Genomic DNA, 23,232 nt, shown 5'->3' with positions numbered 1-23,232 from the left:
CAGCCTGACATGCTAATAATACACAAGTGTTCCTCTGCTATTAAAAAAGTCATCAAGCCATGAGAAGGGAGAAAAAAAATCACTTCCAGTCTCACCTGGGAACTTGCAGCTAACAGCACAATTACAGATGATACTACATCAGAATATACTAAAGCAAAAATTAAGAGGGGTTTTATTTATATGCATTCTGTCTATGCAGCAGTGTCAGAGTTGACAGCTCAAAAGACTGCTTTTTCCCAAACTCCTACTTTTAATAATCTGCAAACATGATTGAAGGAAGCAGTAAGAAATCTAATAAAAATGAATGCAGAAAGGATTAAGGAGACAGCTTCATGACAATTTACAGTTCTACATAGCAGTCTCTTGCTACGAGTTGTGATAAGACAAATCTTGTTTACAGTGTGTTAATCCCATGTCCCAATAATGCTGGTATGCAATGGATTCAACTCTTCTGCAGAATGGAGATGCTTCTGCATTAAATGAACAGCTGCAGGTAGCAGCAGCCTGAGTGAGAGGGCAAAGGCCAAGGGTTAGTCTAGATTACATTTCCCAATGAGTCACTCATGTCTCTCTCAGAAAATGTTTGATGTAAGTTGTTTGGTTGTAAATTATAAGTAAAGCTTTATATGAGCTTTTCTGGGTCAATGGTTGACTTTTATTGTTCTCTAAAGAGGGAAATTTGGAAGCTGGCTTTCAGGGTTTTTCATATGATAGAGATTTATGCATTTTCTATGACTAAAGAGGACTCTCACATGGTGAAATACCTTTATCCATGGACAGTGTATTTATATAATATCAGGTACACTCCTAAATCAATTCCCCCTAGGAATGTAAAATTCAGTAATTCTCTTTGCAGAGACGGTAAAAGATCATGGACTATTGCCTTTTTATATCTGTACAGGTGTTAGGTCCTATCACTGCTTACTCATGTCCAATCTCTTCAAAATATTAGCTAATTAGACATTGTCCATGCTATTGGCCTCAAAAGGTAATAGCTTGACCCAGATAGGACACATGTCTGGATCTCAGAAACCAAATTATTTTCCTAGATTTGGTATTTAATTTTCTGGACACTTTAGGCAGCACACTTCATCTTCTGTGACTGCTTAATCTTTGACCTTTATTACTGTCTGTGTCAACCCTAAAACATTCTCTTATTCCATATGGATACTTCTTCTATTCTGTTTGGCAGCATCAATAGTCCACTAGGAAACAAAACAAAACAAGTTATGAAAATAATTTCAAAAGTTTCAAGAATCCCATGCACAGACTGGTATCTTCAGTTGATGCTTTTTGGTAATAATCACTACTTTTCTGTTTCGGTGTTTTATTCATACATTTGAGAATGTGAAGATATATTTTCCTCTAGGCTGTACTTTACATCAGTAAGGGAAAGTTAGCTGTCCTTTAGTCAACTTTTATTTTGTTTCTGGCCAGCTTGCTCTTGGAAACAATAACCTAAGTTTCTTGTCTGTCTGCCACTGGGATGTGTGCATCCTGGATCAGTGCTAACCAATCCCACAGCCTGGAGATGTATTGTGTGTAATCACATCTGTCATGACAGGAGATGGTCACCTTAGCAGAAAGATCACTATAATGGGTTGCTAATGGGCTATTAAGGGGCTTTCAAGTATCAAGATGATCATCATAAGTAAGAACTGAGAGTCATTCTTTATTTCTGTTAAGATTAATTTTTCCCAAGTAATTCTGTGGATTAATAATGCAAGGTTTGTGCACCTCAGGAACTGCTTCACAGTTTCTTACCATATGCTATGCAAATTCAATAATTAACTCTTGACTTCACTATTTAAAAATAAGGTGCTACTAACTCTGTTTAGGCATGGGGAAAATACCAAGCTGAGCACGCATTCTGAAAGAAACAATTAGATTATGTACTTAAAAAGGAACATGATTTGATCAGAGTGTTCAGAACTACACTAACATACACCCAGTTATTGTCCATAAACATTATTAAATGGCAGAAATTAAGAAAATATTTTTCACCTCAGATAAATCTTTATCATTGCTTTGTCATTCTCAGATTAATTTCTGGATACTGACACCTCTCAGAGCTTTGCAGACTATACAAAAATATTCTACATTGTGCCTAAACTGCTCTCAGGGTTGATGTCCTTTCAAATGAAAGGAAAAAAACATGGAAAGTGGCATTATATGTTCAGATGTGGAATACTGAATTAATTTTGGCTTATATAACAAATGGAAAGGAAGAAAGCAGGTTCTTTCCAGTCCTAGCTGGCTATACATCTTATAACAAACTGTCAAACATTTTGACTTTTATGTCAGAGTTTTTCCTAGGTCTAGTTCCCAGTTTCTTGTGAGTTGAACAGGTACCTGTCACTAACAGACAACAGAATAAAGAGGTTTACCTGCACTTACACCTTTGAGTTTTATAACCTATAAAACCTTTGAGTTATAGGTTATCATTGCAAAGCTGTGTACACACGCTCACATAAATGACATATAAAATCTTGTTTGTTTTTTTGTTTTGTTTTTTTTTTGCCAGCAGTACACTTATTCTCAAGCTCTGTACAGTTAAATATTTCTGGCTTCTTTTGGATCTGCCCCCTGATCAACATGGTCAGCATGGTGTATGTTTAATATGCCTTTTTGAATTTGCTCTGGTGATTCTGGCTTTATTTTCTGACAATCCTGAGCTGCCCCATGTTACATCTCTTCCCCCTTTTACTATTCCAGCACTATCTTGGAGGATAAGTGTCAGCAGGTGTAAACAGGAAAAAGGAGACAAGTGGCACCATTATAGCACTGCTTTCACTTGAAAGGGGCTACTTTTAGAAAAGAAAGCACTTGCAGCAACTCTTATTTGATTGGCATCATTGTCTAGTGAAGCTGGCACACCATCTTGTGAGCAGGCACAATGCCATGGGAACAGATGGGCATGTGCATGGGAAGCCAAAAGATAATGTACAAGTACCAAATGTGTGTAGTGGAGGGCAAGATTCCCAGGCAAGGAACATCAGAATGGCAGTTTATAAGCTTCTGCACCTATGTTTGAGGGAGATAACACACACATTGAATCTTCACAATACATGCATGGGTAAAACACTCCAGTACAATAGACTGGGACCCAAGAGTCTGGAATTCAGTGACTGCTGAAGGATTATCAAATTTGTAACGTCCTGAAGTAAAGAAGCCATGTAAAACCCCAAAGTGGTACCTTTACAGGTGCAAACTAGGATACTGTTTCTGGCCTTGACATCAACCAGGAGGAGATAACTGCAGACCAGGAAGCAGGGGCTCTATGGAAGCATCCTCTCCAAAGTATTCCTCCCAAGCAAAGCTTTCTCAGACGAAGACTTCATGTGGACGCTCACATTTAATAACAGCTGGACTTAATGCCATGAATTTGTGTTACATCATTGTGAATCCATTTTTTAGTTTTCACAACACCTTAATGAATTCTACATGTGGGTCATTCATAAAATGAGTGAGCACTTCCTTTAATTTCTGTTAAACTTGTCGCTTGACCAGAGTTATAGGGTAGCAGCATAGTCCTTATGTTGCCAGAAATAACTGCTTCTGATTCCTCTCTTTTACACTGTTTGTGAATATATGGACTTGTACAATAGCCCTCTCCTGCACTAATTTTTTTGTATTTCACAGCTAGCATTTCAGGCCTCCCAGATTGCCCAAAATGGACACAGACAGTTCCTAAGGTCTAGTCAGAAATCTAGTTTTGTCTAGAATTTGGCCTTTACTTTTTTCCTGCCAACAACACCATCACCACCACTAATCTGGTAAGCAATATTATGTGGAATAAAATAGAAAAAAATAAATCAGAGACATGATAAATATTCATGAGTGTTACCAGTCAATTCAGGCTTGGCAGAATTACATATCTTCCTTAAATGGGCTTGAATGACAAGAAGAAACAGATCACATCAAACAATGCCATGTTGCACTTCAGTATGAAACCACATCTTTTGGACCCCCATAGCACATGCACTTCATCAAGGTCTAAAGCACAGTAGTAGAATATAAAAATAATAATGGACTTAGATGAGTTATTCCAAGATGTGACAATGGGTATTTCTCAGCATCCTTTCCTGTAAGCCCACTGCATACCAATAAAATGAAATTAAAATGAAATTAAAATTTGGCCAGCTTTGGCAAGCTGGCCAAAAACAAAAAAGAGAATATTTAACAATTAATTGAGAATATGTTTTATTTTATTAAAAAATAAAACATATTCTCAATTAATTGTTAAATATTCTCTTAACTGGAGCCTTTTTCCCCCCTCTATTAGGAACTAAAGGGTAAAAAGGATGTGACTATAATCTGTTTCCATACCAGCATGGGGATTTTTGATACTTCTAAGAGTCATACCTCTGGACACGCCTGAGGTAGGACACAGCAATGTTCCCTTTGATTCCCAAGAACAACAAAAAGGACTAACTGCTCTAAGTCTAAATTTCATACCAACACAACTTGAGCAACCTCACACAGCACAGACAGCATGTAAGTGGTACTGGGTTACCTGTACAGAAAGGGCATCTCTTTCTCAGTGTAGCACCTTTGTAGGATATTGCAATACAACAGATCAAAGCAAAAAACTAAACTTCAGAGATTGAAAACACTGTGGTGTTTTCTCTACTAGCATCACTGGGTTTAAGGACTCATACTCTGCTCACGTTATTACCTCTGTACTGCTGAATACATGTGTATGAAAGATCTTTGTTTTAACACCTCTGATTGCTTTCAAACCTTCTTTATTACACTTTTTAGATATTTTAAGAGACATTATTAGGTTTCACATCCTAACCTTATTCCCTGAGAACAAATCCAGAAAGCACATTTTATTCCCAGTAAAAAAAAAAAAAACTAGAAAGAGAAAATCACATTTTATTCCCAGAAAAAAAAAAAAAAAAAACTGGAAAGAGAAAACCTATGATCTTTCTTTGGTATATCTTGGAGCATTTGGCTATCTTATTGAGCACTCATGGTAGAATAAGTGATAATCAATAATGGAATCTGCTTGCATCTGGATGGTTTGATGGAAACACATCCTAGTGCCTTATTCGCTGTAACTTGGCCAGCTCTTCTTTCCTCTCCAGCAGCAGCACTGTATCTATCTAACTTATACCATTTGGTAGTTCAAATCTATTAAATGTTATTATTAGCATTTAAAAATGCAGTTGCACCTCACTGGCTTCTCTTACATTAAATTTAGCCAGCTGCTTTAGCTCTTTTAGCTTCAAATTGGAAGATCCCACAGGACAGGCCAGGTGTAGGTGTCAGCAGCAGCACAGTCAGCCACTGCTACGTTCTGGTTCTGGGTTCTCACTGTAGGGAGACTTTTCCTCCACCTGCACAGTGCTCCAAACAGAGGGAAGTCAGAGAGGTAAATTAAAATTATGTTTCATTTCACAAACTGACTAGGATGGTCTTTCACTATCTTGCTTAAAGATACCAAGAACTTTCATACCATTTTGCCTATTAGAACATTATTTCCCCCTAGTTCTACCAAACCAGCCTCAAAAGCTTCAGAAAAACAAGATGAACAATTATTGAAGTAGTGATTTATGTGATCTGGATATACAAATGTTCACACAATGCCCTTAGCAACATGCCAAATTTTAGCATGTTTTGAAGTGACAAAAGTATCATAGTATTTAGTACATGCATTCAAAACATGCTTTCTGTGCTTTTCTCTTTTGCAATAACTTCACTTTTCTGGAGAAAAGGTGTACTAATTAAAAACATTTTTACCAATAATTCTGCCACTGAAAAATGCATATGTGAAATATAAAACCTGTTATTTTTAGCATTCTCATTTTGCTCCAGATTTATCACAGAGCGTTCTTTCATAATAACTCTAATGCTTTTATGGGGAACTTGTTTGTACCTAACCCAATTTTAATTCAATGTGAATTTGGATCAGGTAAAGTGCTGCTTACAGAGTGTATCTGCCAGAGTATAAATTGCTCAATACTAAAATGCCCATCCTCTAGAGAACAACTTCTGCAGGTACTTTATAAACAACTGCTGAGGTTACTCAACCTGTTAATTACTGCTGAAAATTCAGCCTGGTATCCAAATTATGTCTGTTACAAAGAATGTTTATGCCAGAATTGTCAGCAGCAAGCTGCCTTCTACATCCCACCCCCACTGCCACTCTGCAATGCCCTTGAAACTAAGCAGATACAGTGTCAGTGAAGAATAAAATGAGGAATTCATGGGAGCACTCATATACTGCAGGTACACACTCTGTAATGACACACTCCTGCTCTGTAAGCAGTTCTTATACATCAGATGCTCACAACCTAAGTTACACACCTAAAAATAACTGCTTGTGGCAGGAGGTTGTAAAGCAGGAGGAACAAGTTCTACTTGCACCCAAGTCCCTAAAACCAAACGGATAAGTACTCCAGCTTTAATAATCACAAGCACCATTTCAGAGCACAATTGATCTACTGATGAGATTGGGTTCAGAAAAGGCTACTAACGAAAATCCACACCTCAGGGTAAAGTTAATGAGGCTGTCGAGGGAGCAGCAGGGCCAGATTTAGTGCCAAAAATGCACCAGTGACACTGGAGAGTCGAGGAAGGTGAAGAAAAAGAGTGCTAAGTGATAAGGAACAGTGCAGCTCAGTGACAGATAGATTTAAACCTCTTAAGTTCAATAACCACATGACAAAGATTGTTAAATCAATTCATAAGAATTATGCTGAATCCTGACTAAGATGCACATCAGACAAATAGCACAGTATTTAGAGCCAGGAAATATAAGTAGTCAAGAAAGTAATCTATGTGTCACATGAAATATGAACAAGGAAGAGGCTCTTGGACTACTCGTGAGCAGTTCAGTGCCTTCTTGCTGAGCTGTAGCAAATTTCTACCATCGTGCTGAAGACACCCTGGCACCCTTTCCCTGGCACTTCAAATGCAGAACACAGGAACAATGGCAGAGTATGTCAAACTGAGAAAGGGCTCTTAATCAGGACATTCAAAAGCTCAACACAAAATTCCCTGTTCTGCTCCCCAGGGTTTTTGAATAAAATTTGTCAGCCATCGCTCTGGGGGTAGGAAATACAGAAATGTGGTGGAATGTACAGTAAATCACTACCTTCCAGTGGCTCATTTACATGACATACAGTTCATAAAGTCCAATCTGGCCATTCCAGCCATTGCTCTGGGGGTAGGAAATACAGAAATGTGGTGGAATGTGCAGTAAATCACTACCTTCCAATGGCTCATTTACATGACATACAGTTCAGAGATAAAGTCCAATCTGGCCATTCCGGTGAAATCCTGAGATCATGGCAGTAGATGGTCGTTTAGAAACCTGGGGTCCCCTCTAAGTGAACCAAACTGGACTGGAAAGTCCATGTTGGATCTCATCACTGTAAGGCCAGAGTGAGCCTTTTTTCTTAGTCCCAGAATGCAGGTGTCCAAATGCCACAAAATATATTCATTCTGTGTCTCAGTTAAACAGTTACAAAAGAATGGGGAATTTTTCATAATTGCATCAGGCTTCAAATCTGTTTGTCTTTTTATTTTGACAAAACATTATTATTGCTCAAGGATGACAAAATCTGGTGTTTGGTACTGGTGTCTTTCAAATGGCTTAATAATGTAGGTCAAAGCCACTGCAAAAAAATTCAATATTGATAAATTAAAATTAATGTATGTTGGGGAGGCAATGGGAATTAGTCGTTCATCTTAGCAAGTTCCAAGTTGATCTAATCTAGGAAAAGCATCTAACCAATATTGTGAATACCTGAAGCATGCCTGCAGCAGGACTGAGAACTCATAAAAAGAAAGTTTTACTATTTAAGGAAAAGAATGAAATAATATGAATTAAAACACCTGGAGATTTTCTGCATCTCATGAGGGATATTGAAGTAACAGGGTTCACAGAAGCAGACAAGTATGATGGAAGAAAAAAACCAAACCTCTTAGATAAGGATAAATTGCCCTTTAAGCTTATTTTGTTTATTTTCTTGAAAAGAAGACAAATAGGGACAGGCATGACAAAAAGTGTATTAAGAAGTAATGAAAGCTATAAAGAAGGTCAACTGGGAGCTTTTCTTCTTCTCTTCCATAATACAACAAAACGAGTTAGTTATTAAATTGAAGTGGGGCAAATTAGGAACTGATAAAAGGAAAATAATTTTTCTCACACAACACATAATTAGATTTTGGGACTCCTTACCATGGCATTTTGCTAAGGCCATAAATTAAACAAGATTCACAGAAGGAATAGATTTCACGTAGATAAATTCTTGAGATACACTGGGGTTGAAACAAAGAATTTTACTTAATGCTGACAAAGAATTATTTGAAGTGGTTTAAAACTCTGGGTTTTAGATATTAAGACAAACATAATGAGCACTTCACAGATGACCCCTATTAGTCAGAATGCTGGACAGCAAATCTAGAGCTCTCCTTCAGTACAGTAATTGCCATGTGCTTGTGTTTCAAACATTACTCTTCATGGCTATAAAGCTGAAAGTATGAGTTTACACTGCCCAGGGAATAAAGACAAGTTTGAGGTCAGGGAGTTGAAGGGAAGGGGATAACTCAGGGAGCAAACTAAGGGGCTTCCCAGTTACTCCTGCTTGATATTTACAGCCACAGATGAGGAGAGATTCCATATGGAAGGAGCTTGCAGAGATTGTTTTTACCTCTCCATCTTTCTTAGCTACTATTACTGTTGTAATTTTTAAATGCTGATATGGAACAATCCAACATGGCAGTTTTCATACTAGACAGTACAGTGCTTGCTTTGTTTAAAAACTGGAAACGCGATCCTGCACACAGAGAGCAAAGGTCTGTTAAATTTCCTTCCTTAATTCTCTCACAGTGCCCAAAAAGGTCACTGGACATGTCTCTTTTCAGCAGTAGTGGTGCTTAGGAATGCTCTTTGGCCAATTCTAGAACAATATACCACAATTTACAGTGGTAAACTTAAAGATTATTTTTTTCTGAAAACACTAATTATTATAGGAAAGGCAGTGAATAGCTGATGGAATGATTTATCACAAAATACAAAAGTGTTTGAATCAGAGCATTTCAGTTTCTGGGAAAAAGTGAGTCACTTATGGGGGCAATGGCAAGAGAAGAGCACTAGAAATAAATAAAATGGAATGGAATCAAAAGAAGAAGAAAAAAGCTAAAAATTGCAAGGACATCCAAAACTGGAAAGACGCTGTAACTGACAGTTTGGCCTAGCAGGAATATAGAACTTTCCAAACATCTCCTCACAATCATACAGAAATTGTGTATTAAACCACCTTTGTTGGCCTGTGCTCAGTGATATACATCAGGTGTTTAGGTCCACAGAATTTCATTTCTTTTTGCTCTTCTAACTTACAATTTTCATTGAACTTCAGTATTGATTTACTTCCAAATCACATACTGTACCTTCTCACACTATTGCTTTTAGGTAAACGTTAACAACACTACAAGATGGAGCCGATCCAAAGTGTTTGTTAATTCATCAGTAGTGGGAAACCTATGTGTTTTCAAGCAATGCAAATTGGTTTGGCTCCTGCACAGCTCCTACTTTTTCCAAACACTGATGGCAAAGAACATTTCCCAGGATTCATATCAAGTATTCATTTTAACAGCATTAATTTATGATGTAGGTTATTCCATTCTACCCTGAACAACATGACTTATTCAAAAAGCAAGCAATTTTCCAAAGTAAATACTCATTTTCCATTCTAACAGTGGTGCTCTTTGTGGAATTTAAGAGAAAGGGGCTGGGTCTGGAAAACATCTTTTCTACCTTTTTTTCCTTGGGGATCATTCATTGTACTATTAGGATATTTTAAATAATAAACCCTTCCCACAAAATTTTAAAACTCTCTCACTACATCTACCATAGAAGTGGAATTATGAATTAGAATTAAATTTCTAAAATAAAGCTTTTAATTTATTTTTACTGCTACTATTTTTGTCTGCTTCTCTGCCTTCAAAATTCTGTAGATGATTATAGGATCACTCAGCTTAAGAAGAATAGCATTTTTCAATACAATATTGACCTAATTGTCCATGAGTCACTTAACCTCCCCAGTGATTCAGGAAACATGTCAGTGTAACTGTGCCCTTCGTGCTGGAGTGAATTTGTCTCCTGATAGAATTGATAAATAAAGCAAAATGGAAGCTTGAGCTGTGGGCAGTCATGACATGGGTGCAGGTTCACAGACTGGTATGCCCATGCTGACATTAGCTCTGCCAGCCGGTTTTTTGTTGGGATTATCACAGAATGCAGGGAGAAGGGGCTTTCTGGCCAAAGCTGAAGTTCTGGATTGAAGATCTGTCACTTGAGATACCAATTAAATAAAAGACCTATAATAATATTAGAAGAAAAACAAGAGTTTGGACAGACTCTCAAGGGCACTGTGGATTTTGAATGTAACACAGCAAGATTAAGAATTACCCAGGCGGTTAAACTGAGACAACTGAAAGAACTGAAATGCTGGGCTGTAAAACTAGGGTGTCTGAGAACAACAAACATCTGTGATTTTGATCTAAATATAATGAAAAACTTTCAGAAAAATAAATGTTTACAATGCATTTCTAAAAACCAATCCCTTACAAAATATGTTCCATTGTTCCCTACATTGACCTGTTATCTCAAAATTATTAACTGCCAAAGAGAAGGCAAAATGTAATAATTCTGTAGCTATTAATGAATACTCATACTCTGTTTTGATAACTAATAATGTAAGATCAGCTAATTAAACACCCTCTTGAAATGAATGCTTGAATGAATTTTTAATTCACTCAGTGTTACCAGCACGGTTCTTAATAGAACAGAGCTCTGTAGTTTATATCTAAATGGATTTTCAGAGTCAAAATTATGACCTCCATCAACTAAGAGGGGAAAATGTGTGGGTGTATGCATTGTGTGTCTGTGTAAAGGGGAGGGATCACAGAATCATGTCGGTGGCTGTAAATTATCAGCAAAAGCAATCTGAAAAAGTAAGCAAGAGTTGTGAGAAACATTTCTTCTAGATTGTTGATAATACAGTGTGAGTGTTTCTACTTATGTTTTACACTAGAGAACTTCAAATACCAGGAAAGATAATTATATACACGAGCAGGGGAAATGTATTATCGTGACATGATGGGAAGCAAATTATGCAGCTGTGAAAAGTCAGGTGTCAGGATATCTCCACACGTGAAGGAAGCCAAGAAGGTGATAATGCCAAGCCTTACTGTCACCCAGCCTGTAGAGTGTAATACTGGGATATCTGGGGCTGGGTGACACTTTCTCTAGGGAGTGATGTCTTAGAATTGGAGTTCTCAAGCCTCCACTACATTTGGCACTGTATCTGATTTACTAATTTATTAATACTAATAGCATGCTAATAGAAATTGATGAGGAAGAGCCTTGGTGTCGTTCACACTGACACTGTGCCCAAGGACAGGAAGGGCCAAAAATGCACCACAGGCATGGAGAACACAATTGTTGTTACAACTGTTCAACTAAGTCTTTAAGCAGCTGATCAGCTGATGTTTTTACAAAGAATAAGCCATTTACTATCTCTCCAGCCACACCAGGAAGGCTGTAGCTATTAACATTTCTGTATTAATAGTATTTTTTGTAGGACTGAGTACTTGGAAACACTCATGGTGGGCTCCACACACTCCTCAATCCTGCAGGGTAACCACTGGCATCAACCACCAGGGTGAGTGTAAACTTGAACCCCAAACTAGCAGCTTCTGCCTGAGCTAACTCAACTGACAAAAAAAAAAAAAAGCCATTTAGGATAGTAAGAGTAAAAATAAAATCCTACCCCCAAAAAATCCATGAGGGTCAACAGATCAAAACACATTGCTCTTTCATTTTCACAGCAATCATGGCTTGTGTGAAGCTGCCAGTATTCAGAATACATAACACTTGGAAAATTTCAGAAGACAAATTTCCTCCTGCAATGTGACAAAAAGGTGGTAAATTGAATTTCATATTCAAACTTCGTTAGCTTAAAACATATTTCAGGTATGGGCCAGAATGTATAAAGGAGATTTGTATTGAAAAGCAAAACCAGCATGAGCTCACACACCAAATTATTTCTAGAATAGACTTTTTTGAGAAATAGGCATTTCTTAGTTACTACAATAGCTTCTGGTGATAATTAAATCAGTATAGAAAATACCATGTATAGTTTTAAATTATCATCCTTGGAAAAAAATATAGTTTCTGGAAAATTCATACACAACAGAATTTTCAAATACTGGCAGAAGCTTCCTCTAGGTGTTTCAAACTTCAGCTTGGCAAGGACAATTATCTCTGTTTGAAAGGTCTTTTCTATACAACTAATATCTATTTTGTTCATTTTGAGTAAAGGAAAAAACCAGGCTAAACAGACATTTGCAACTTTTTTGTTCCCTCTACTTATTTTTCTGCATTTAACAATGCAGAATTTTTCTGCATTATTTTAATTCTATAAAACAAAAGACGGTTTTGCTTAACACTGTTGCAAAAATGCACACTGAAGAAACCATTTCGGTTTTATCTACTCTTAGCTTTTTTTCATCAAAAAAACTAATAAAGAAAAAAGTAAATAAGAAATTAATACAGCTTTCCTTTCAAAGCAAAACTTAAACTGCTTAATAAAAAAGTATTTTCAACATTTGAGTTATGTATGGATAATGTTTTAAAACATTTGCTATGAAAGATCACCTTTTGAAATAACATCTAAGAAAAAAATCTCTCTGTAGACATTTTGCTTTTAAAATTTCATTCTGACCTTGAAATAATCTGAATAAATTTGATGTGGATCAAACGTGTACTAAAATAACCCTTTTATAAAGAGGAAGCTACATAGCCATAGAAATATTTATAAATAGATGGTGCATATAGAAATACAAAAACTGATTTTGCAGAAAAAGCATGATTTTAAGAGATCTGCAGCTGTTCTCAACCTTTAGCATTGCCTGTGTGAGCCAAGAGATTTTTGTCTAGTACTGAAGCTAAATTAACTTCATGGCTTGGATTTATCCCCTTGGGTAAGCCCCTAACACACACTGTACCAGGCAAAAAGCTTACCCTCAATTTCATTTTCCAAAAATTGAAATGCTTTTAAAAATAAGCATAAATGTATTTCAAAATCCAATTGCTTTGGCCCTAAATCTATCTTTTCTTGGCAGAGTGCAGTTGTTTTTAATCTGAATGCTAATATTTTGCAATGTGGCATCAGATATAAAATACTAATTTACATTGTGCCAGAGACCTATAGTATTTCAATACTAGTCAATCAATAAATGATTACAGTAGTGGGTTTCTGAGCAAGGGAACATTATTTAAACTGTAAAATAATACTGCAAATTATTCTGTAGATGATATGCACCAAAATGTCTAGAGCAGAACAACTGCATTTATTAAACTGTCTCAAAGAGAGGGGGAGCAGAGTAGAAAAAAAGAGTTGTGTGATTTCAGATCAACCTCTTAAGTAGGTGTAAGATCCAGAGATGCAAAAATTTTATCAAAGGAGAATAAATTTAACAAAATTCTGAAGTAAGAATTTGAGCAAAAGTACCTTTAATAACTGAAAATTGGAAGTATTTGCAGACTGAGAGTTTCAATTCCAAATTTTATTCCTGCCAGCATACCTTGCAGTAAGTGGGGGAAAAAATCTAACTTGTGTAACTATCATGTGAAATATACTATTTATAAAATTAGTACATTTTTAATATGCAGACATAGGCAGAATTCCTAACTAGACTTTTTGGAAAGAACTATAAAACAAGCATAAGTATTAATTCTTGGTGTTGTATTTTTTTTCTTTCATCTATTGGATTGATTTTTATTTATCAGAAATAAGTAACCTAATACTCACATTCATCAGGCTAATAAACCTTATGCAGTCATTACTCATGTTACAAACTGTTAGAACTAAAGGAATTTTTCCAATTATAGCAGGGAAAAGTCTTTATGGAGATAAAAAATTCAGCAGGGAAAAATATGCACATTTGACAGTTTTTCAGCTAATAGTTTTCTCTGCATCCTTCAGGTTTTTCAATCTAATAGAAAAACTTGCAATGATGTAGCTGAACTACAAGAAAAATGGATGCACTACTGCTTGGAGAAAGCATTTTTTTCCTTAGAAACTACACATTTTTCCTTCTTTCACCAGTTTAAACATGATACTCTTTAATTATCAGCCAGGTACTTCCCCATTTACTGGACAGGTGCATTTCCTGAAAATAAAGATTTTTCACTGCACATTTCACAAAACTATTCTAGCCCAAATAGTTTCATTATTCCAAGCCAATGCCCTCATTTTCTATCAACCTGAGCCTAATGCCTGTTCTAGCATTGTTTACCTCAGCACACCTTCTGAGCTGGCACAGTCTCGCTGAGATATTTCATGGATCTGCCACACAGCCAGAGCACAGCAATGCGCTGGTCAAGTAAGGACACTCCTTTCTGCTGTCCCCAACCCCTCCCTTGCCTTCCCAAAAGCGTGAGATCTCACTCACAGGTTCACAGAATGAGCTGGGAAGGGAAGGTGTGGCTGAGGGAAGGGTAAAGCTGAAATTCCAAGGGTTACAAGACCCTCCTGTGCCCATGCAGAAAAGGAAAGGTGGCAGCTGAGGTGTGTGACACAAAGGGTTTCCTCACAGCAGAGTGTCCTCTTCCCCTTCAAACACTCTGGGAATTAGGAATACCAGACTTGTGCTTTACACAGAGGAAAGGGCCAAAGGGCTGTGTTAAATAGTGGTGTTACAGCACGGGAACAGGAGATTAGCACAGCCTGCCTCTTCCCTTGACACCTGCTACCGGAATGATTTAAGGATCTATGGAAGAGGGCAGGGTGGGGTCATGAAATGCAGAGAGGCTCTGAAGCACTTAAACATTTCACATTGCTACCACAGCCAAACACCAAATTTCTCCAGAACTGGGGCTGGTTTTCTGCAATTTCTATGGATAGCAGTTGTGCAGGCTTAAGGAATGGCTATTATGAACCAATAGTAATTTTAGTACTAGAATATACATATTTTTGTATTCTAAGTATTATACTTGAATTTTTCCATTTCTGTAGTCTTTATTTTGCTATGTAGGGATTTAGAGTATACTTTATTATATAACTATTATCATAGTAGTAGCTTACTGTATGTATTTTATATGTATTTTACAGAGCAGAAGCTTATTTATTTCACATCCTTTTACTGTAGATTTTTACTTTAATACTGGGATTTGGTATGAAAAAGTTAATGATACTGTAAGCCCAAGTAGCTGACCAAGGATTACTGAGCACAGAAAGAATAATATTATCACTTCAGTGCAGGATCATAACTGAACAAGAAAAATCTCTGGAAGTTTTAAAGTCTGTCTAACGCTACAACCATGAATCCACAAGAAAATTCATATTCCTGCACTCCATCTGTAGAATGTGCAGAGGAAAACAGTTTTTTTCAATGGTATTTTCATAAAAGGAGCTTTGTCAGTTTTCATGAAAAAAAAAGTTAGCTTAACTTTCCTTTGAGTTCTATTTCTTGTTGTGATATACACAGACATTCAGTATCTGCTTTAGTTTTAATTCAGTCATCCAGCAGAACCTCAGTAATGTCTGCAGCCCAACTTATCTCCCTGTTTTCTCTCTGCCCAGTGCTACAGTATTTCATATTTAGTTTGCTGATCATAAGTTTAAACATCTGATTTTCTGGAGCCTGAGAAGCAGCACAAAACTATCTGCATTGGTGAGAGGCAAAGGCCTTGTCTAGCTCCCTCTGCCACCATTTAGGAATAGTTGCTATTTTCTTGATGTTGTCTTTTTATCCTTCAAGATACCACAGACATAGAGGATCAGGGCTGAGACAGGGTGGAGCTCTTGTCAGGTGTTTTATAAGTCAGATTTCCATATCAATGAAAAGACCAAATTTTAAATTGGAGGAACTTTAAATAATAGGAGAATAATATTTTGCATTGTTTTAGCTCCTATACCAAGGAGTTTCTCATTTTATTCACACAATTCTCAGAGTTACACTAAGCAACAGCACCAATCAATTGGGGCATAAAAGTAGAGGAACACAACAGTCCTTGCGGAAATTTTATCTGGAAAGTTAAGCTGAAGAGGTGTCACTCCTCTCCCTGATTGACTCAGCTACGTTTGCTACTTGACAATAAATGCAGGTATTGAGTTAAACAACTGCTTTACTTTATATCATGTACTTCTTTGTTATTTAGTCTGTTCAGATAACCACTATGTGATACATAATATGCCTTTCATTTCCATTCATAATTGCCTGAAGTATGTCAGCCTAAGTTCTCCATATATATCTCTGCTAACAATAAACTCAAAGTCATTGTTTATGTGGTAAAATCAAGGACATAAAATGAAAACATAATCACAGCTAAAAAAATAAGACAAATAAAGCATCAAACTGCAAAACGGAGTGGAGTTTAAAAGCAATCAAGGAAAATAAAGGTGGAAAATGAAAGGAACATCGTAACAGCATTTGAGATGAATTATGACATTTTTAAGAACAAAAAAAACAGAGGTAATTATGGGAAACAGTATAGCTTCTGATACATGCATATTCTGGTTTACTTCTGGCTGAAGAAGTAAACATACAGTAGACACTGCTTTCAGTAAATTACATGAATCATTCTGTGAAGAATGAAATCTGCAGGAAACACAGAGCACTGCAAAAATTGCGCATCTGAAGATACAAAAATGACAACATCAGAAGGCTACTGAAGAAAAATACTTCACAATCTTGGAATGATTTCATTTTAAGTGGCAAGACACAGAAGAAACACCTTTGAAGCAAGATGACAGGTAGCAACTTCTGGCAGAAAACATCTCTCAATTACCCCATTACTTATTTTTCTTAATAAAGGTTTATTTTAATATAAATAAAAGCAAAACCACTAATTCAGCAATTTATAGATGCAAAATACCAAATAATCCATAATGAAGATAGATATCACACTACCAAGATAAAACTAAAGTTCTCAGATCAATCTCTGAGGCAGAGACAGAAACCAAGAATTCAAGGACTGGTCATTTCCTCCAGTCGGTGAATTTTAGCCTTCTCCATATGGTACCATTATCTTGCAACAAAGGAAATGTAATATCTTGGTATAAAGCACTGAAAGCAATTGCAATCCAGAGCAGCAATTTCCAAGTTAATATCCTATGTTATAAAATTGGTGGGCATTTTGGACTTCTATTCATAATGAGCAACTTGAACTGACAGGAAATGTGGGTAGGCTTGAATGCTTATCCCAAAACCTGGAGGTAAACCTGCAGTTTACCTGTGCTGAGACACTGCTATAAACCATGCTGCTGAAACAGAGGGGAATCTAAACTAAAAAATAAGTGGATTTTTATATACTTTTTGCTTTTATGCTGCATTCGTATTCTTCAGCTGGTTTCTTTTACCACCTACATCTTTAATGACAATTGACAGTTAAGGAATTTTATGATCTTGATTTCATTTTTATAATGGACTTCTAGAGAAAAAAAGCCACATTGGTTTAGGACAACCTGACTTGCCAAAGTATGACAGCGCCAATGTCTGAGTCAAGCATTCCAACATGTGATTTATGCAATGTTTTTACCAGTCAACAGAATACTCTTCATACTTTCAGGCAAGACAGCAGTTACAGACTGCCTCCTGTGTTTGGAGACTGAAAGATTCCTGCTTTTGTGACCACTGTTTCCTGCTGCTGACTGTCTCAGTATCTATCTTACAATTTGAATGCGGTAATTTCTGAATTGCATGTCAAGAAATTACTCCCCTCCTACATTCTTGCAATTTCACAGTAACCTATCTTACAGGGGAAAAAACCAGGTGTTAGATTACTGGCATTTTGTTTGGGATTTAGATATTAGCTATTCGCATGTATCACTAGTAAAATTTAATTTTTCATCGCTACATCTGGATATTTCCTGAATGAATTTTCATCCAATCTTTACTTATGACTTTATTCAGACCTAGAAATCACCTTTTTACTGAACACGTGCAGCTCCTTGCATATTTAGGGCCTAAAATGAGGCACAAATGCATCCTTTTTATTGCTTCCATTTTTCCATGTTCCTTCACTTGAGACACCTAGAGCCAAAGCAAATGAATGCCACCCTCTCTGTGTCAGGCCCTTTCTTTCCTTTAGTATGACCATAATCAAGATGTTGCTATTAATTACACAAAACTATGATTAGAAACTGACATATTTTGAAGTGCTCAAATATTTATAAATCTCTAGAGCAAAAGATAGGCATGGTGTGTGCTTTATGTACAGGCAGGGGAAATATGCACAGAGAACAGTCCGAGATCACTAGTCATCTGAAAAGTAATACATTTTGTTTGTCTGTATTTTCTAAAAAACCTATTGCATTATGTTAAATACGCAGAGGGCTTAGTGTAAAACGTGACTGGAATGAATATAAAGACAAAACTTTCTGTCTCATTAGATGATCTGAGTTTCAAAATCTGTTCTAAAAGTGTTGTAAAGTGTGTAGTGTTGTAGATTAATGCACTGAATACATTTCCACAGTGCTTGATGTGTTTCATAAAAGGTCCATTTCAGAAGTGTGCTGTATTATAGGTGAACAGTCGCAGTAAATAATCTTGTTACAGAAACCTAAGCAATTTTTACAAGGCGTATTTCTGGCTGACTGAACAATTTATTCTCCAGATGTCACATTGTATTTTTCCAATATAAAATGAAACAGCTTTTTTTTTTTCTTTTCTCTTTTTTTTTAAGGCGGACTCTTTTGTTTGGATCAAAGGTACTTCCTTAAATAGAAAAATCTATTATTAAAACCCATTGCAGTATAAAATTTACACTATATGTGATTACTATAGTAATTTATAATTTTATTTAATTTCATGGGATAAAAGACCACACCAAAGTGTGAATACTGCTGAGGATAGCTGTATATATTTTAAAAATAGGAATCATTAGTTCTCAAACCGATCATCTCTGTTGATCCTAAAGGTTGCAGGCATCTTGACTAGATCTATGTTTAGTTAAAACTGTGTCACTTCAGATGTTATCCACTAATAAACCCATATGTCACATTATAGGCCCTGGAAGATTACATGATAATGTGATATGATAAGAATTGCTTCTCTGGAAGGCAAGGGCAATTAAAAACATTTTCACTAGGCAGACATCATCAGTAGAGATAAACAAGGTAATTTTCCAGCATGTATTTTCTTAGCTTCAGAAAATAAATACTTCCACAGGAAGCTCTCTCCCAGGAAAACTGACAGACTAGCAGCAACCTATTTTACTGATAAAATTAACAAAAAAGAAAAAATAATCCTATGCACTAGTGGATATCACACATTTCCATTTTCTCATCTTGTTTTCTTGATTATACAAACAGAAAATTAGCATCAAAGGATAAATTTCTTTAAAATAATCCCCAGTTTACTCTTCATTGTTCTTTAATATTTTTTCTATTTCTACCCACCAAGCTGTGTATACATATAGACATATATAAACAGTTACCAAATAGTTGAATCAAAAACTTTTTGTTTATTAATATGCAGGTGGTTACCTAAATCAAATTTCATCAAAGATTTAGGATATTGAATTTGCCAGTGAGTGATTTGCTTGATATGAGGCTTAACTCCCTATTCTGTGTATAGGTTTTTGAGAGATATGGACCTCACTGCTAAGAATTTTAGGTAGTGTGGAGCACATGAAATAGGACTGTAATGGATTTTCTCCAGAGAAGGAGACTCCACACCCTCTCTGGACAACCTGTTCCAGTGCTTGGCCACTGCACAGTCAAGTTCTTCCTCAAAATCAAGTGGAACTCCCTGTGCAACAGTTTGTGCCTGTTGCTCCTTTTTTTATTGCTTGGCATTACCAAGAGCCTGGTTCTATCCTCCTACATTGGATTAGCAAGGTTGCCTCTAAAATTATTCAGATAGATTTAAAACTGTGTAAATTTGTAATGCAACTTCAGTACAGCCTCTGAAGAGATTCTTTGTTTAACATCACTCTCATGGTGTTTGGGGTTTTTTTCCTATTGTCATTTGATTGTCTACTGCTTCTCATCTGGCAGCAGAGGTCACAAAAATTGAGATAATCTATACAATATGGAGAGGAAGTTAATTTGAGAACCAGTGTTGATCAGAGTACTTCTTGCTGTCCAGTGCAAAAGCCAATGTGCACTGACAGTGCTTCACCAGCTCCTCAGCTTCTCAGTCACTTCGAGGGTCCATTAGCAAGCTTTGGAATCTCATTCAAATCCATTATTTTTGTGGCTGAATCGAGATAATTGGCCTGGTCTTTCTTCTTGCTTGAGAGCTGGAAGGTCTCTGACAGTCCTCTTATTAAGGTGATAACCTGTCAAAGCCATGAATGTGCTGTGATATCTCCAGTCTCGACAGCCAGTCCCCTCTGCCCTACAGTGAGCTTGAATTAGAGCTCCCTTTTGAAAGCCCAATGGAGATGAATGAGAAAATTATTTTAAGGCTATTCTGTGCAAGACCCTTTACATATACTGAGATACTGATAAGCCCCATGAAGAATCCTTCCACTGCTAACGAGTTATGAGTGATTACAGAACAGCTATTTTGACTTTTGCTTTTTACCTAAGTTCAAATGGATTTCAGTGAGTTTCCTCATGTAAGGCTGACTTGATTCATGACCAGATCAAAGTAAAGCAGTGTCTTCTGGACCTTTCCTGGTTAGGTTTTCAGTATGAACATCAGCACCAGCTGTGTGGCTTTGTATTCCCTGTGGCTGGTTCATACCATAGCTAATATACCAGACACAGTTATTTTGGTTGGAATCCTTCTTTTTCCATGGATGTGCTGTTCCTGCACTGAGAACAGCACTGCTGAAGGACACCTCGAGCAGAGGAAGGTTACATGGAAGCAAGACCTGGACCTGAGATGGAACTTTAAAAGTCATGAAAGGTGACAGAAACAGAGGAGTTACACAGTAATGGACTAGACATCCTAAAAACACTTCCAAAAGCACAAGCCAATGAAATTAAACATTCTTATCCTTAAAATAAGCTCCCTGGGTTGTTTTTACATGCCTTTCCTTCTTCCTTGCTTTGGAAGAGGTGTGGAAAAGAAGGCAGACCTGTGATGTACTACTCAGTAGCAGATGGCATGGGAGCCAAAAAGAGCAGCATTATTCATTTGAGAGCTCCAGGGACAAATATGGTGGTCTCACATTAAAGCTTTTTCCCCCTCTGCTTCCAGGTTTGGAATGCATGAAAATCAACCTGAGGCTCCATCACTTCCCCCTTTCAGGAGCCCAAGAAAGTGTCTAGACCAGAAGGAATGGATTCCATCACCATTGCCTTGTCCCACTGGAGAAATGGATGTGCCAAAGCAAAGTAGATGGTGCCAGTAAGAGACTGGGAGCATGAGGATCAGGTAAACAGGATCAGGTTTTTAATTGTGTTAGGTTTTAAAACTCTAACACATTTAATATCTTCTTGCCTTAAAAGTTTTCAATAAGCAGTTACAGAAGCATAAATCAAGATACCACAACAAAGTATGATGGCAAAAGCACTGAAACATGCTTATTAATTAGTATTTCTGATACAATTCTTTAGGTATTGGTGAGCTTTTAAAATAAGAGAAAGCTTCAAATTGAGGCAAATTGGAAGGGAATCCTTTCCTGAAAATACTTTTAATTGCCCATCATTTCCTGTGCTTCTGTTTCCTCCAACTACAGCCACTTGTGTCCCTGTTAACTGCCTCCCACACAGTCCAGTCTTTTCTTTTTCCTCATCCTACCATGAGGCAATAACACTGTGCTCATCAACCATCCTATTACCATAGAAATGATAGCTACATCACAAATTCAGCAGTCTGATTCCTTGACAGGGTTGATTAGGAATAGAATATGAGCTGGAGGAAAGCTGAACCCTTGATTAAACACAAATAGCTCTTATAATGAATAGATATGGGAAATAAAATATATTTAAAATCAGAAGAAGCATCTTCATATTGTACATGAGAAGTATTTTTGGCACTTTTAAAGAATTTTTTGGATTGTTTGGAATTGTTTCTCTAACTTCTTCTTAAATCACTCATACAAATAAAATCAATCAGTTGTCATATGTGCTCCAGAATTCACTGAAAAATTAGTGCAAGTACAGCTTGTAAAACACTAGTTAGGGCCTTACATTTCTTTCACAATAAATACATTTAGAATTTCAAATGCACTATAGCCAAGTATACACAGCCAGACAAACTCAGGCCGAGCTGTAGGTTTATTATTTTCAATCAGATTTACTTGAATTCAAAGGCTGTATTATTTAGGGGCCTTTCTGGTATGTTCTGACATTCCCTTAATAAAACCACCTCTCACAAGGTGTTCTGCATCTTGCTCCAGTCCCAGAAAACCACTTTTCCCTACACCAAATTAAGCCCTTGGCTCAGTAGGACACTGACCCTTTCCTCTCCCAGAGCTTCAATACCTTAATGAATGAATCAAAGTGAGATACTTTATCGTCTCCTGCATCAAGACCAGTATTGAGCCCACAGCCACTAAAGCTGGAAAAATACTATTTTTATCATTCAAACCATTCATCCCAAAAGAAGAAATACCATATATGAAAATAGAAGTGTTCTAACAGTTCATTTTTCAAGAGACTGTCTTTTCGAGTTCTCACACTAAATGTAAGTGCTAAATCCTCAATTCATATTTTACTGGAGACTTGACAACTCCAATTGCAACCAGTTTATTTTACCAGTAAAAGTGTACAGTAGGGTGTGCAAACCCATTCCAGGCCATCTCTATTCTCAGGCCTGCTGCAGTGTTTCTTCTACTTCAGACTATTTAGTCAATGCCATTAATCAAAATCCTATAGCAGAAAATGCATGCATAAGTCCTACACATTTATTGCCATGGCAACAATTCAGGCTCCTGTTCATATGTCAAGCTACATCAGTGGAGATAAATTCTATTGTTTTCACACTGACAGTTCTCTCTGTGTTGGACTTAATCCATAGAAAAATATAGCTTTACCTCTTATTAAAATAAAACACAGACCACCCAACTCTCCAAATTCTCATTCTTCACATCATTTAAGTAAACAATCTGAATAGTTATAAAATTACAGTTTGATATTCAGTTTTATGGTAGTGATTAAAGTGTAAAAAACGGCCCAGTACTCATGATATTGTCTCAATCTGTGGGATTGGTTAGGAATGTAATTCTTCATGAAAAGATGAGCTCATTTCTGTGAAGCCAAATAGCAACGATACCAGAGCACTGCATTCTTGAATTAGATTCCAGTATTT

The sequence above is a fragment of the Passer montanus genome, unplaced genomic scaffold (assembly GCF_014805655.1).
Source record: "Passer montanus isolate IOZ18808 unplaced genomic scaffold, ASM1480565v1 scaffold45, whole genome shotgun sequence".
Classification (NCBI taxonomy): domain Eukaryota; kingdom Metazoa; phylum Chordata; class Aves; order Passeriformes; family Passeridae; genus Passer; species Passer montanus.
The sequence above is the reverse complement of the archived record's forward strand: the minus strand, read 5'-3'. Positions refer to the sequence as shown.